At 36.6% G+C, this 13,971-nt stretch overlaps 1 long non-coding RNA gene across 1 annotated transcript; it reads left to right on the forward strand.

Moving 5' to 3' along the window:
* Positions 1-2,747: 2,747 nt before the first annotated feature.
* On the forward strand, positions 2,748-5,636 carry LOC126976986 (uncharacterized). The gene is made up of 2 exons (XR_007732066.1): positions 2,748-4,141; positions 4,426-5,636. It is a non-coding gene; the product is annotated as an uncharacterized LOC126976986 (long non-coding RNA).
* Positions 5,637-13,971: the final 8,335 nt, after the last annotated feature.

Consider the following 13,971-nt stretch of genomic DNA (forward strand, 5'->3'; position numbering starts at 1 on the left):
ACCATTTATTGGTTTACCAGCGTTATTATTTCATTAAAATTTAATATGCCAAGCTTTGTTAAAGGCAATAAATGTATATAGTTTATAGTATCAATCTGTAGAATAGAAATGCTGTAAAGTTTGCTTGAATAAATAAATAAATAAATTATAAAAAACGTTATGTTATCCCTGTCACTAGTATTACATATCAAAACAATGGAACCAACTGTGATATTCAAATGGTATTCTCGGTCTGTATGCAACTCACAAGGGAGTCCAATTTATTTTGGAGCATGTGCTACGGTCCAAACTTATCAAATATCGCAAACGATATATAAGCAGTGTTGGTCGATATTTCTGCCCCTTTCAACTAGATAGAAATAAGAAAAAAATATTTCTGTTATTTCATATAATTGATTTTATGAATATTGTATATAAAATAAATCTTTCTAGCAAGAAACATTGCTACGTTATCAAGTAATCATTATAAACTATTTTACAAGGTTAAAACCACAGACATAGATCCAAGTAGATAACGCAAATCCCTCTGTCTGTATGAAAACCAAACGTGCCCTTTTTTGTACCTACTGTGACGTCGCTAAAAATGCCAGTGCATCGAGCCTAACATTTAGCCACTCACCTCATCATTAGTTGACGTTTTCAGTATATCAGTAGTCGGTATTACTTATTGCTAAAATTGGCAATGTATTATAAATCATAATAAAAAATAAAATAAAAGTGTCAAAGGAAGAGCATTGCTCCTCTTTTTGTTCCCTTTTTAACACTCGAAGTACACACACTTGCGGCATCTATTTGGATCCATGTCTGTGGTTAAAACTCTTTAAAAAGAACTATATAAAAAGGCATAAAAGGCATTTACACAAAATTGATTCCTTTTGAATTCTTGTTGTTTTCATTTGTAACGCTACCGCCGCTTCGGAAACAAATGGCGCTCTGAGAGAGAAGAATGCGCTCGTTTTATTAAAATATACCATTAATCATACAAAAAATATACATATAATATGACCAATATTCTCAAGAAGGTAGTCCTCAACTCCTCAATATTTCAATATACATTAGAGTGTATGTTTATTTTAATTTTTTGGTACACTTAAATTATTGTAAAGAAAATATTTAAATTAAAGGCTATTTACAAGTTTACACAGACAGTTACTAGCTAATTACACAATAAAGATACTATACACAAGAGGGGATCATAAAAACAGAAGTTTTTATTAATTAGTGAAAAGAAAATATTAATATTATTTTTAGTAGTACGCTTAAATAGTAAAATTGAATAGTAGAATAAATCTACGTCAGATAATGAGCACACTGCCCTAGCAGCTAGCAGATCGTTCATAAATTTGTGACCTTGTTTATACCAATTTGAATTATCGCCTACAGCTGAACTTTTTTGGCCTTGGAAAAACTAGTTTTTCATAAAGTCTCTTCAAATTATATCCAACAGAATTTTTAAACTCTATTGGATTTGCCAGGATTGCCAACCCATCATCTTCAAATAAAAATAGGATCATAAAGTCAAGAAATCAACGAGTCTTTGTAACGACACACGGCTATAAGGCTCAAAATTAGGAAATATGTAATAAAAAAAAATATTATTATAAGGGGGAAGGAGTGATGAAACTATCTAAATGATAATGCCTGCAATTTTTAGTGCGACTTTCGCAATGACCATAAAAGAACTACCGGGTCAGTATTTAAGTATATGCGGTGTAAATCTTAAAAACCCAAGCTTGTCTCATTGACAGTTAAATTTTGCCTGCTTACACGTTGGGAAACCGGTAGCCGTATTAGCTTTCATTGTTTTTTTCATTTGATTATCAGTATTTGCTTGCCGTGTTTTTTCTTGTAAATAAAATATTATGAACCATAAAGCATTTGACTGAGTTTCATCAAGTTAGTAAATTGTTGCAGACTACGAAATAGAAAACTTATTTTTGTAAGTTATCGCCGTTTTTTGTTGAGACATAAATAACAGGATCACTAGGAAATAAGTTTTTTTTATTTAATTTTTACTATTAAACTTTGACAGAATAAGGTCTATCCAGGCAGCTAGTATTTAACAGTTTTTCAATATAACTTATGTGTATTTTAATGACAGGAAGACATATTTTGCTACATGGGTATTCTAATGAACTTCGAACACACGCTAATTATTGTGTTTCAATGCAGTTAAGATCATTGAATCTATTTAATAAATCCCAATTCCTTATTTATACTATCTGTGATTGCGTCTATTTTATGTTCGATAAGATTCAATTTTGGAGTCTAGTATAACAGCCAAGCCACATACAAAGCTGGTTCTCTTGAAGATATTATTTATACCATATAACGTATGGTCTATTATTTCATGGTTACTGCTAAGTGTTATGTGGAGACTTTTTGATGTATCTACAGATATTCTTTTTTTTCTTTAAACTATCAAAGTTTTTCATTAATTTCAGTTTTTAAAAAGCAATGGTCTCAGGACTGACCCCTGGGGAATACCTGAACTAATTTTTATATAGTCATTCTAGTTGCAATAGTTTGTCTCCTGTTTCAGTTAGAACCAATGTGGCAATCATACAGCAGAAACCTTGCGCTTAAACTTTTATTGAAAAAGTGTGTATTTATAGCAGTTTTAATTATAAAATGCCTGATATCATCAGATATTTTTCAATTTAAAGTTAATAATTAATCGAAAATGATATGCAAACTTATTAAGAATACAATTACACTTCCAATTTCCTTTAGTTGAGGTTAATAATTTTTGCGCTTGGTAATGTAAATATAAATGCAAAATAAATTAACATTGGTCTATCAGGATACACACGCTTACTAAAGCATAAAATTGCGTTATACAGTTTGTGTTTTTCTGTTGATCGTTTTGACAGATGCTGGACATTTGAAAAAACCGAACTACAAATTGGAAGATGCACCGAAACTATTTCAAAAATTTAAGAAAGATTACCACAGACACTACGCCAATGAAGCAGAAGAACAGATGCAATATAAGATATTTGTGAACAACTTAAAAAGAAATCATCAGATTGAATGCCAAGCAACCGGACCCGCCGATTACAGTTTATAAGATCAACCAATCTGCCGACCACACTCCGAAAGAAATCGGACATGGCCATTAAATTGAGATGCTAAAGTTTGCTTCAGAGAAAATATTAGCAGTAGAATCAATGACGTTCATTATTGAGTAGAATACATACAAAGGTTCTTATAAAATATTTCCATCACATTGTCGACAACGAAACCCTAATTTTTGAATTATTTACTCAGAACTTTTAGGCGGACTCGGCGGCAAGAAATATTTTATTATAATCATTCAATCTGAAGAATTCCCCAGCTAATAAATATAATTCAAGAAAGAAAATATCAATAGAATACCAGATAGTGTTATTATGTATTATAGTAGAATTATTATATTATTGTGTACGTTGAATTATTTTGTATTTTATTTGCGCGATGTGCGTACTTGTAATTCTAGGAACAAGGTTCTGGGACTTATAGATATTATTTTAAGAATCCACAAGTGTAAACTATGGTGGTGGAACTTGAATAAATAGTATATTATTTATATGGGATCCTTAAAGATCCTTAAGCAAAGAATTGTAAATATTTTTTTTTCACATAATTAACAAAGTATTTAAATACTTTAAATGTTTATTATTTTTCTGGTAAAAAGAGGACAAGCGGTAGGTCGGTAGGCTACCTAGGGTCACCTGGTGTTAATTGATCACCGCCGCCGCTAAATTGGCAATTGCTCGCGCTTTTGAGACCCAGTATTCCGATACAAGATGAGGCTTTAAGGGAAGTGTTGTCGAAGAGCGGTCATACGACAGATGCGGTTTTAATAGTGGTGTATACAACGGGATAATAACATAGATGTTTTAATTAGTTTGAGAAAAGAACATAATATTTATAATATTATTGTTAATACGTTTAAATATTAAAATTGTATAGTAGAATAAATATATTGCGTCAGTTTTTGAGGACACATTTTTATTCGATCACAACAAGTTGCACCCTACAAAAGGAATATAAAAAGGCTTGGGCTTCTAATAAGCGTCTTATTAGTAACAAAAATTCATTTATTAAGCAATTCGGGGCAGTCTATCATACCATGTGCCATTTTAACCAGATAACACAGGTATGGTGCTTATGAAAAAGATTGAAATTCTGGCAACAGGATTTGTGTGGACAATTTATTGGCTTATTACTAAATTGAGATAACTGGTTCGGCCGGTTTCATATTTTTAAACTCATTGGATTCGCCAACTCATAATCTTCAAATAAAAGTAGGATAGGTTGTCATCATGGTAACGAAATAATATAAATCAACGAGTCATTGTAACTACTACACAATAAAAATTAAGGCAGTGTAATGGGGAGAATTTTTGATGTATCTACATATATTCTGTTTCTTCTTTTAAGCTATCAACGTTTGTCGAAGAGGTAAACTTTTAAAAGCAATGGTCCCAGGACAGATCCCTGAGGAATAACTGAATTATTTTTTATATATTCATTACTGTTGGTAATGATGAAATATATTTGAAAGCATTTAATTTAGAACCGATGAAGCAGCTATACAGCAGAAACCTTGGATTTGAGTTTTTATTGAAAATGTGAGAATTTATCGCATTTCTAATTATAACATACCTGATATCATCAGTTATTTTTCAATCTAAAATTAATAATTAATCGAAAACGACATGTATACTTATTAAGAATACAATTATGCTTACAATTTCCATTAATTAAAGATAAATATTATTGCGCTTGGTAACGTATATAAATGCTTAATAAATTAACATTGGTCTATTACGACAGACACGCTTACTCAAGCATAATGTTGCGTTATACAGTTTGTGTTTTTCTGTTGATCGTTTTGACAAATGCTGAAACTTTGAAAAAACCGGACTACAAGCTGGAAGATGCACCGAAACTATTTCAACAATTCAAGAAAGATTACCACCGACACTACGCCAATAAAGCAGAAGAACAGATGCGTTATAAGATATTTGTGAGCAACTTAAAAGAAATCATAAGATTGAATGCCATGCAACCAAACCCGCCGATTACAGTTTATAAGATCAACCAATTTGCCGACCGCACTCCGAAAGAAATCGGACATGGCCGTTAAACTGAGACAGATTACTTGAGACGAAACATCGGTAGCAGAATCCATATAACCATTAGCATAAAATATCTCCATCAAGTTGTCGACAGTGAAACCCTTATTATTGAATTATTTCCTCAGAATTTTAGGCGGAGCTGTGTTTGGCCTTATTGCTGTGAATTTGAGTTAGCGATTTGTCTTTTCCCCAGCGTATAAAAATTGTTTAAGGTACAAAACATCAATAGAATACCAGATAGTGTTAATATGTTTTATAGTAGAATTATTATGTTATGTATGTTGAATTGTTTTGTATTTTATTTGCGCGATGTGCGTACTTGTTATTGCAGGAACAAGGTTTTGGGACTTATGGATATTGTCTTAAGAATTGACATGAGTAAACTATGGTGGTGGAACTTGAATAAGTAATATATAATTTATATGGAATCCTTATAGATCCTTAAGCAAAGTATTGTAAATAAAATTTATTTTATTTCATATAATTAACAAAGTATTTAAATACTTAAAATGTATTTCCTGGTAAAAAGAGGGCAAACGGTAGGTAGGTAGGCTACCTAGGGTCACCTGGTGTTAAGTGACCACCGCCGCCCACATTCGCTTGCAACAGCAAAGGAATAACAACATAACCGGCCTTAAACGAATAAATCCTTATGCTTAATTTAAAAGGTGTGTTTAAGAAAAAAAGGAGAATGACACCTGTTGAATGGTTGAATCACGGTTAAATAGTCAAAAATATTGTTAAGCGAGATTTGCACTCTTCAAACATCTTTCTGTATTTTTAGCTATAGATTATTACAGAATAGTAACTGCTGGTTCTGCTAAATTCAATCAATAGCCGTGGTATGTCTTATGTCGTGATTCACGTAACCGAATCTAATGCGCAGTCGCGTAAATTAGTACAGTGATTGCTTTATTGAGCTGAACTGGATCTGCGTGTATAACACACCGCTTTCTAACATTGATCCCCTACGCTGAAATCGTATTCTTGGGTGATTTCAACGGTCACAATGCTGAATGGCTTGGATCACGTACAACAGACTACGCAGGGCGATCTGAGCATAAATTTGCGTTGGCGTATGGCCAATTTTTTGGGTCGCCAACTCGGCTCCCGGATGTGGACAGCCACATGCCGTCCTTATTACATCTTCTGCTGACTACACATCCCGATAGTTACCAGGTCCCTTTCGACGCCCCTCTCGGAACGTCCGACCATTGCCTGGTCAGGAGTGTAGTGCCTATCCGACCCCAACGTCGCAGACCACCAAAGACCCGCCGCGTTTGGCACTACAAGTCAGCAGATTGGGATAGAATGCATTCCTTTTTTGCATCCAACCCTTGGAGCAATCTTTGTTTCCTTTCAGATGATCCTAGAGCCTGCGCCGTTGCAGTAGCCGATGTGATACTGAAGGGCAAGGATATTTTTATATCAAGCTCTGTAGTACCGATCGGTGGCAGATCACAGCCCTGGTTCGATGCGTCAGTTAAAGCAGCATCTGACTGCAAAAAACTGGTGTATCGAACTGATCCGAACTGCAAAGATCTGAAGAGGAAACATAGCCGTGCCTCCAGATTTTTAAGCGGCAAATCGCCCGTGTGAAATCGAATTACGTCGTTTAAATCGGCGAGCGTTCCAGTTACCCGACTGGAACACGCAAGTTCTGGTCGTTGTCGAAAGCTGCTCTTGGTAACTTCAACCAGCCGTCTATGCCGCCGTTGCACATGAGGAATGACACCCTGGCCCATACGGCTAAAGAGAAAGCCAATCTCCTATGCGCTCTTTTTGCCTCTAACTCGACTCTTGACGACAACGGGAAAACACCGCCGACCATCCCGCGGTGTCAGAGCTCCATGCCTGAAGTACAGTTCAGACAGAAAAACTGTTTGGCGAGCTATGTTTTCGTTGGATGTCAGAAAGTCGAGCGGGCCGGATGGCATTTCTCCAATCGTGCTTAGAACGTGTTCCCCTGAGTTAACGCCGGTGCTAACGCGTTTATTTCGGCACTCTTATTCAAAAGGCCTTGTCCCTGACTCATAGAAGTCAGCCTTTGTCCATCCGATCCAAAAAAAGGATATAGTTCGGATCCGGCAAACTACAGTCCTATTGCTATTACCTCCCTGCTCTCCAAGATAATGGAGAGCATAATTAACTGCCAGCTCTTGGTATACCTTGAGGGTCACGAGTTGATCAACAACCGGCTGTACGGCTTTCGCCATGGTCGGTCGACAGGCGATCTTCTGGTATACCTAACATATAGATGGGTGGTGGCCATTGAAAGTAAGGGGGATGGCCTGGCAGTTAGCCTGGATATAGCGAAGGCCTTTGATCGTGCATGGCACAAGGCCCTCCTCTCAAAACTTCCATCATTTGGGCTTCCCGAGAGCTTATGCATGTGGACCTCCAGCTTTCTCACTGGGCGCAGCATACAGGTCGTTGTGCACCATTATTGCTCGAATCCCAAGCCCGTGAACGCTGGAGGGCCCAAAGGCTGTGTGCTATCTCCACCACTGTTTCTTCTGCATATCAATGATATGTTGGGCATCTCCAACATACATTGCTATGCAGACGACAGTACTGGTGATGCCGTATACATGGGCCTTGCAGGTCTCTCTCGGAAAATCGTCGACCAGTGCCGGGAGAAACTTGTGTCTCCTATCGAGTCCTCTCTCGAGTAGGTCGCGGAATGGGGTAAATTTAACCATGTCCAATTTAAGCCCCAGAAGACTCAAGTTGGTGCGTTTACCACTAAAAAACTCTACTTGTCGTATCACCGCTCTTTGACAACATTTCCCTTAAAGCCTCGCCTAGTATCGGAATACTAGGTCTCGAAATCGCAGGCGATTGCCAATTCCGTAGCCATCTGGAGGGCAAAGCCAAATTGGCTTCGAAGAAGCTGGGCGTCATTAATAGAACATAACAATACTTCTAAGCGGCCCACATTCTAGCGCTCTAAATAGCGCAGGTCCGGCTACACATGGGGAATTGCTGTCATCTCTGGTCTGGCGCACCCCAGTTGCAATTTTACCACGTGCAACGCAGAGCAGCTTGAATTGTTGGGGCGTTGCGTAGAGACGGCGCTTCATTGTGTGTCTTCTACCGCATTTAACACGGGGAGAGTTCCAAAGAGCTGCTTAACCTGATTCCTGCCGCCAAATTCCACCTTCGCACGACACGCCACAAGTTAGGATATCATCCCCACCATCTGGATGTGTGGCGGTCCTCCACAGTGCGGTTTTCAAGGAGCTTTCTTCCTTGTACTACAAAGCTGTGGAATGAGCTGCCTTGTGCGGTGTTTCCGGGACGATACGACATGGGTACCTTCAAAAAAGCGTGTACACCTTCCTCAAAGGCCGGCAACTTTCTTGTGATTCCTTTGGTGTTGCAAAAAATTGACGCTCATTTGTCCTCCTATTCATTAAAAAAAATAGACTTTTTTTTATTGAATAGGAGGTCATCACATTTTCCTATTTGAGCGTTATGTTAGCGTATGCACTATTTGGAGACACCTATGTCATATCGTCCCGGAAGCAGAACACAAGGAAGCTCATACCTCAGCATTGTAGTATGTGGAAGAAATTTCCTTGAAAAACGCACTGTGGTGGAACCCCACACATCCAGATAGTGGATATGTTATCCTAATTGGTGGCATTTTATGTGAAGGTGGAATTTGGTGGTAGGAAGCACTTCGGAACACTTTCTGTGATAAATGCGATATAAGACACATAATACGGACATCTCTACGCAAGGTCAGGTGATCAAACCGTTCACAGCAGCTCTGCACGCGGTCAAATGGTTCCAGCTTATACTGGGGTACGCCATACCAGAGATGACAGCAATACTCCATATGTGGCCGGAACTGCTTTTTGTAGAGCGCAAAAATGTGGGCCGGCTTGAAGTATTGCCATGCGCTATTTAAGACACCAAGCTTCTTCGAAGGCAATTTGGCATTGCTCTCCAGATGACCTCCGAATTGGTAATTGCTCGTGGTTTTGAGACCCAGTATCGGAATACTGTTTGTATCGGAATACAAGGCGAGGCTTTAAGGGAAGACGTGTTGTCGAAGAACGGTGATACGACAAATGGGGTTTTATTAGTGGTACATACAACGGAATAATAACATAGATGCTTTAATTAATATTATTATTATTATTATTGTTAATACGTTTAAATATTAAAATTTTATAGTAGAATAAATATATTAAATCAGTTTTTGAGGAAACATTTAATTCGATCACAACAAGTTGCACCCTACAAAAGGAATATAAAAAGGCATGGGCTTCTAATAAGCGTTTTATTAGTAACAAAAATTCATTTATTAAGCAATTCGGGGCAGTCTATCATACCATGTGCCATTTAAACCAGATAACACAGATATGGTGCCTATGAAAAAGATTGAAATTCTGGCAACAGGATTTGTAGTCCCCTTATTGGCTTCTTACTAAACTAAGATAAAAATAGGAATAAAATAATGACAATTTTGTCAATGATTTCCCAATCCTCTGAGTAAATACATATATATAATAGTATCTATCTATTTATCATATTGCCTAAAGTATGAACTGGTTTGGCTGGTCACATATTTTTAATCTCATTGGATTTGCCAACATATAAACTTCAAATAAAAGTAGGATAGGTAGTCATCATGGTAACGAAGTAATAAATCAACGAGTCCTTGTAACGAGATATAAAAATGAAGGATAATTAATGTAATCGAAGCAACTCTATTATTACGTTTTGTGAAGTGTTATGTGAAGACTTTTTGATGTATCTACATATTTTATTCTTTTTCGTCTTTTAAACTATCAAAGTTTATCAAAGAGGTAAACTTTGAAAAGTAATGGTCCCAGGACTAATCCCTGAGGAATACCTGAACTAATTTTTATATAGTCATTACGCGTTGCAATAGCTTGTCTCCTGTTTGCAATGATGGAAGATGGAATGTATTTGAAAGAATTTAATCTAGAACTGATGAAGCAAACATACAGCAGAAACCTTGGATTCTAACTTTTGTTGAAAAAGTATGTGTTTATCGCATTTTTAATTATAACATACCTGATATCATCAGTTATTTTTCAATCTAAATTAATAATTAATCGAAAACGACATACATACATTAAAAATACAATTACGGTTACAATTTTCTTTAATTAAAAATTACTATTATTGCGCTTGGTAACGTATATAAATGCTTAATAAATTAACATTGGTCTATTACGACAGACAAGCTTACTCAAGCATAATGTTGCGTTACACAGTTTGTGTTTTTCTGTTGATCGTTTTGACAAATGCTGAAACTTTGATAAAACCGGACTACAAGCTGGAAGATGCACCGAAACTATTTCAACAATTCAAGAAAGATTACCACAGACACTACGCCAATGAAGCTGAAGAACAGATGCGTTATAAGATATTTGTGAGCAACTTAAAAGAAATCATAAGATTGAATGCCATGCAACCAAACCCGCCGATTACAGTTTATAAGATCAACCAATTTGCCGACCGCACTCCGAAAGAAATCGGACATGGCCGTTAAACTGAGACAGATTACTTGAGACGAAACATCGGTAGCAGAATCCATATAACCATTAGCATAAAATATCTCCATCAAGTTGTCGACAATGAAACCCTTATTATTGAATTATTTCCTCAGAATTTTAGGCGGAGCTGTGTTTGGCCTTATTGCTGTGAATTTGAGTTAGCGATTTGTCTTTTCCCCAGCGTATAAAAATTGTTTAAGGTACAAAACATCAATAGAATACCAGATAGTGTTAATATGTTTTATAGTAGAATTATTATATTATGTATGTTGAATTGTTTTGTATTTTATTTGCGCGATGTGCGTACTTGTAATTGCAGGAACAAGGTTTGGTTACTTATGGATATTGTTGTAAGAATTGGCATGTGTAAACTATGGTGGTGGAGCTTAAATATGTAGTATATTATATAATTATATGGAATAAAGATCCTTAAATAAAGTATTATACATAAATTATTAATATTTTATTTTACATAATTAATAATGTAAGTTTTCCCTGAAAAAAGAGGACAAACGAGCCTGCGGGTCACCTGGTGTTAAGTGATCACCGCCGCCCAAGTTCTCTTGCAACACCAGAGGAATCACAGGAGCGTTGCCAGTCTTTTAGGAACCATTTCGTATCGTCCCAGAAACACCGCACAAGGAAGTTCATTCCACAGCTTTGTAGTACGTGGAAGAAAGTTCCTTGAAAACCGCACTGTAGAGGAACGCCACACATCCAGATGGTGGGGATTATCTCCTAATTTGTGGCGTGTCGTTCGAAGGTGGAATTCAATGGCAAGAATCAGGTGAAACAGCTCTTTTGAATGATAAATGCGATAGAATTCACAAAATGAAGGGCTCTACGCAATGCGAGGTGATCGAGCCTTTCACTGAGCACTGGGTCCAATCGAGCAGCTCTGCGTTGCATGCGGTTGCCGGACCTGTGCTTGGTAGAGCACTAGAATGTGGGCCGGCTTGAAGTATTGCCGCGCTCTATTTATGGCACCCAGCTTCTTTGAAGCCAATTTGGCCTTAGCCTCCATATAACCGCAGAATTGGCAATCGCTACAGACCTAGTAATCCGATACTGGGCGACGCTGTAAGGGTGGTGTTGTCGAAGATCGGTGATACGACAAATGGGATTTTTTTTCTTGAAAACGCGCAAACATGAGTTTTCTGAGAGTTAAATTGGACAAGGTTTATTTTACCCCATTCCGTGACGTTCTCAACGGGAACTTGATAGAAAACACAAGATTGTTTCGGCACTGGTCGACGATTTCCCGAGAGAGACCTACATGGCCCGTGTATACCGCATCACCAGTACTGTAGTTTGCATAGCAACGTATGTTAAAGGTGTCCAACATTTCATGCAGAAGAAGCAGTGCAGGAGATAGCACACAGATTTCGGGCATTCTAGCGTTCACGGGCTTCGGGTTTGAGTAGTATTTTAACTAATGCGCATTCTATGAAACCCCTCAAGAATTCGGGCTGGGCCTATACTGCAGCCCGAACTGTAATATTGTCAATTTATCCAAACTGTCACAAATTTGGGTGTTTTTATTTAGGCTTTGCGGGAATTGGGTTTATCAATATAATATAGGCATAGTTTGAAATTGAACTTCTCCCAATTAATTGTAATGAATTTAATTGTTAAAGTATTTAATCAAGCATAAAGTTTTGTTCAATTTAAGTAAAATAAATTATTAAAACTCAGTGTATATATATACAAGTGTTATTGCGTGTTACTTTAAATAACTTTTGTTTATTGTGCTTCTCCCGTGATCCGTCAGCTGTTATAATAATATAAATGATGACCCGAGGAATCAAAGCCTGCCAAGCTGAGGAACAGCTACAACTTACCCTCGTGGAGCTAAGAAAGTACAAGGGACAATATGAACAGCTGCTTAAAGAAAGGGACGACAATGAAATTGAGGTTTTTGACATTATAAATAAAAATTAAAATTTAAAATCAGATTTATGTCAATTACACATTGAAAACTCAAATTTATTAGAAGAAAACAAAAACCTGCGTGCAATGGTCAATGGGTTTGAGCAGTATAGAGTAGGAAACCTTAGATCTGGTGGTAAAATTAAAATCCCAGCTATATGAAGCTGAGGAAGTTATAAACTCTCTTAAAACATCAGATGAAGGTTCCATGGCTTCTCAAACCCAGTGCCTATTTAATGAGTTGGTTGGAACAGCCCCAGATTTAGTCTCACCAGACCAAATACCCAATAATAAATCAACTAATGTTAGTGTAGTTAACATTGTAAACAAAACGAAATTTCAAAAGACATAGTGTACTGGTTTAGCGCTAATAACCTGTTGTCAAATAGCAAGAAAACTTAATATATAAAACTAACCGTACCAAATGTAAAAAATGTTGATGCAAGTGTTTTATTAAACGGAGAGGTGATAAAATCGGTGGAATCTGCTAAATTTCTTGGCATTACTCTGGATTCCAAATTACAATGGGGCCCCCATATTGAAGGATTGGCGAACAGACGACTTAGTTCTGCAGCATACGCGGTTAAAAAGATTTGACAATTAACTGACATAGATACGGCGCGACTTGTATACTTTAGTTACTTCCATAGTATTATGTCCTATGGTATTTTGCTGTGGGTTAGCGCTGCCGACATTAATACAATATTTGTGCTGCAGAAGAGGGCTATTCGCGCTATTTATAACCTAAGGAATCATTGACAGCAAAATTCAAAGAAATTAACATCTTGACTGTTGCTTCTCAATATATTCTTGATAATGTAATTAATGTATGTTCATAGGCACATAAGCGAATTTGCCAGAAACTGTCATAACCATTATGTTAACACCAGGAACAGACATAACAGATAATGCCTACTACTCGAATTAGTCGAGTTAGCAAATCTTTTGTGGGGCGATGTATATACTTTTACAAAAGGATCCCAGAAAATGTTCAAAGCAAAAGTATTACGTTATTCAAAAGACTTGTTAAAAAACGTTTGTGTGGTAAAGGTTACTATAACATAAATGACTTTCTTAAATATACCATTTACCATTTCTTTAATATACAGATTGGGAATGGAGCGACCGCCCTGAGGCTATTAAATAATAAGTTTAATTGTACAATGTTACTTTGTAAATGTTACTTTAATTGTAAAACATATTTTTGATAAAAATAAAGCCCGCTGAGTTTTTTGCGCCCATTCTTCTCAGGCCTGAGGCATTCATTTTGGAATGGGTGGTAGTTTTTTTGACTTACAATAAGTGATTTCACATCCTATTTTGAATAAAAATATTTGAATTTGAATTTGAATAGATAGGTATAATAAATTATATCAGAA

The sequence above is a fragment of the Leptidea sinapis genome, chromosome 43 (genome assembly GCF_905404315.1).
Source record: "Leptidea sinapis chromosome 43, ilLepSina1.1, whole genome shotgun sequence".
In the NCBI taxonomy this organism is placed as follows: Eukaryota; Metazoa; Arthropoda; class Insecta; order Lepidoptera; family Pieridae; genus Leptidea; species Leptidea sinapis.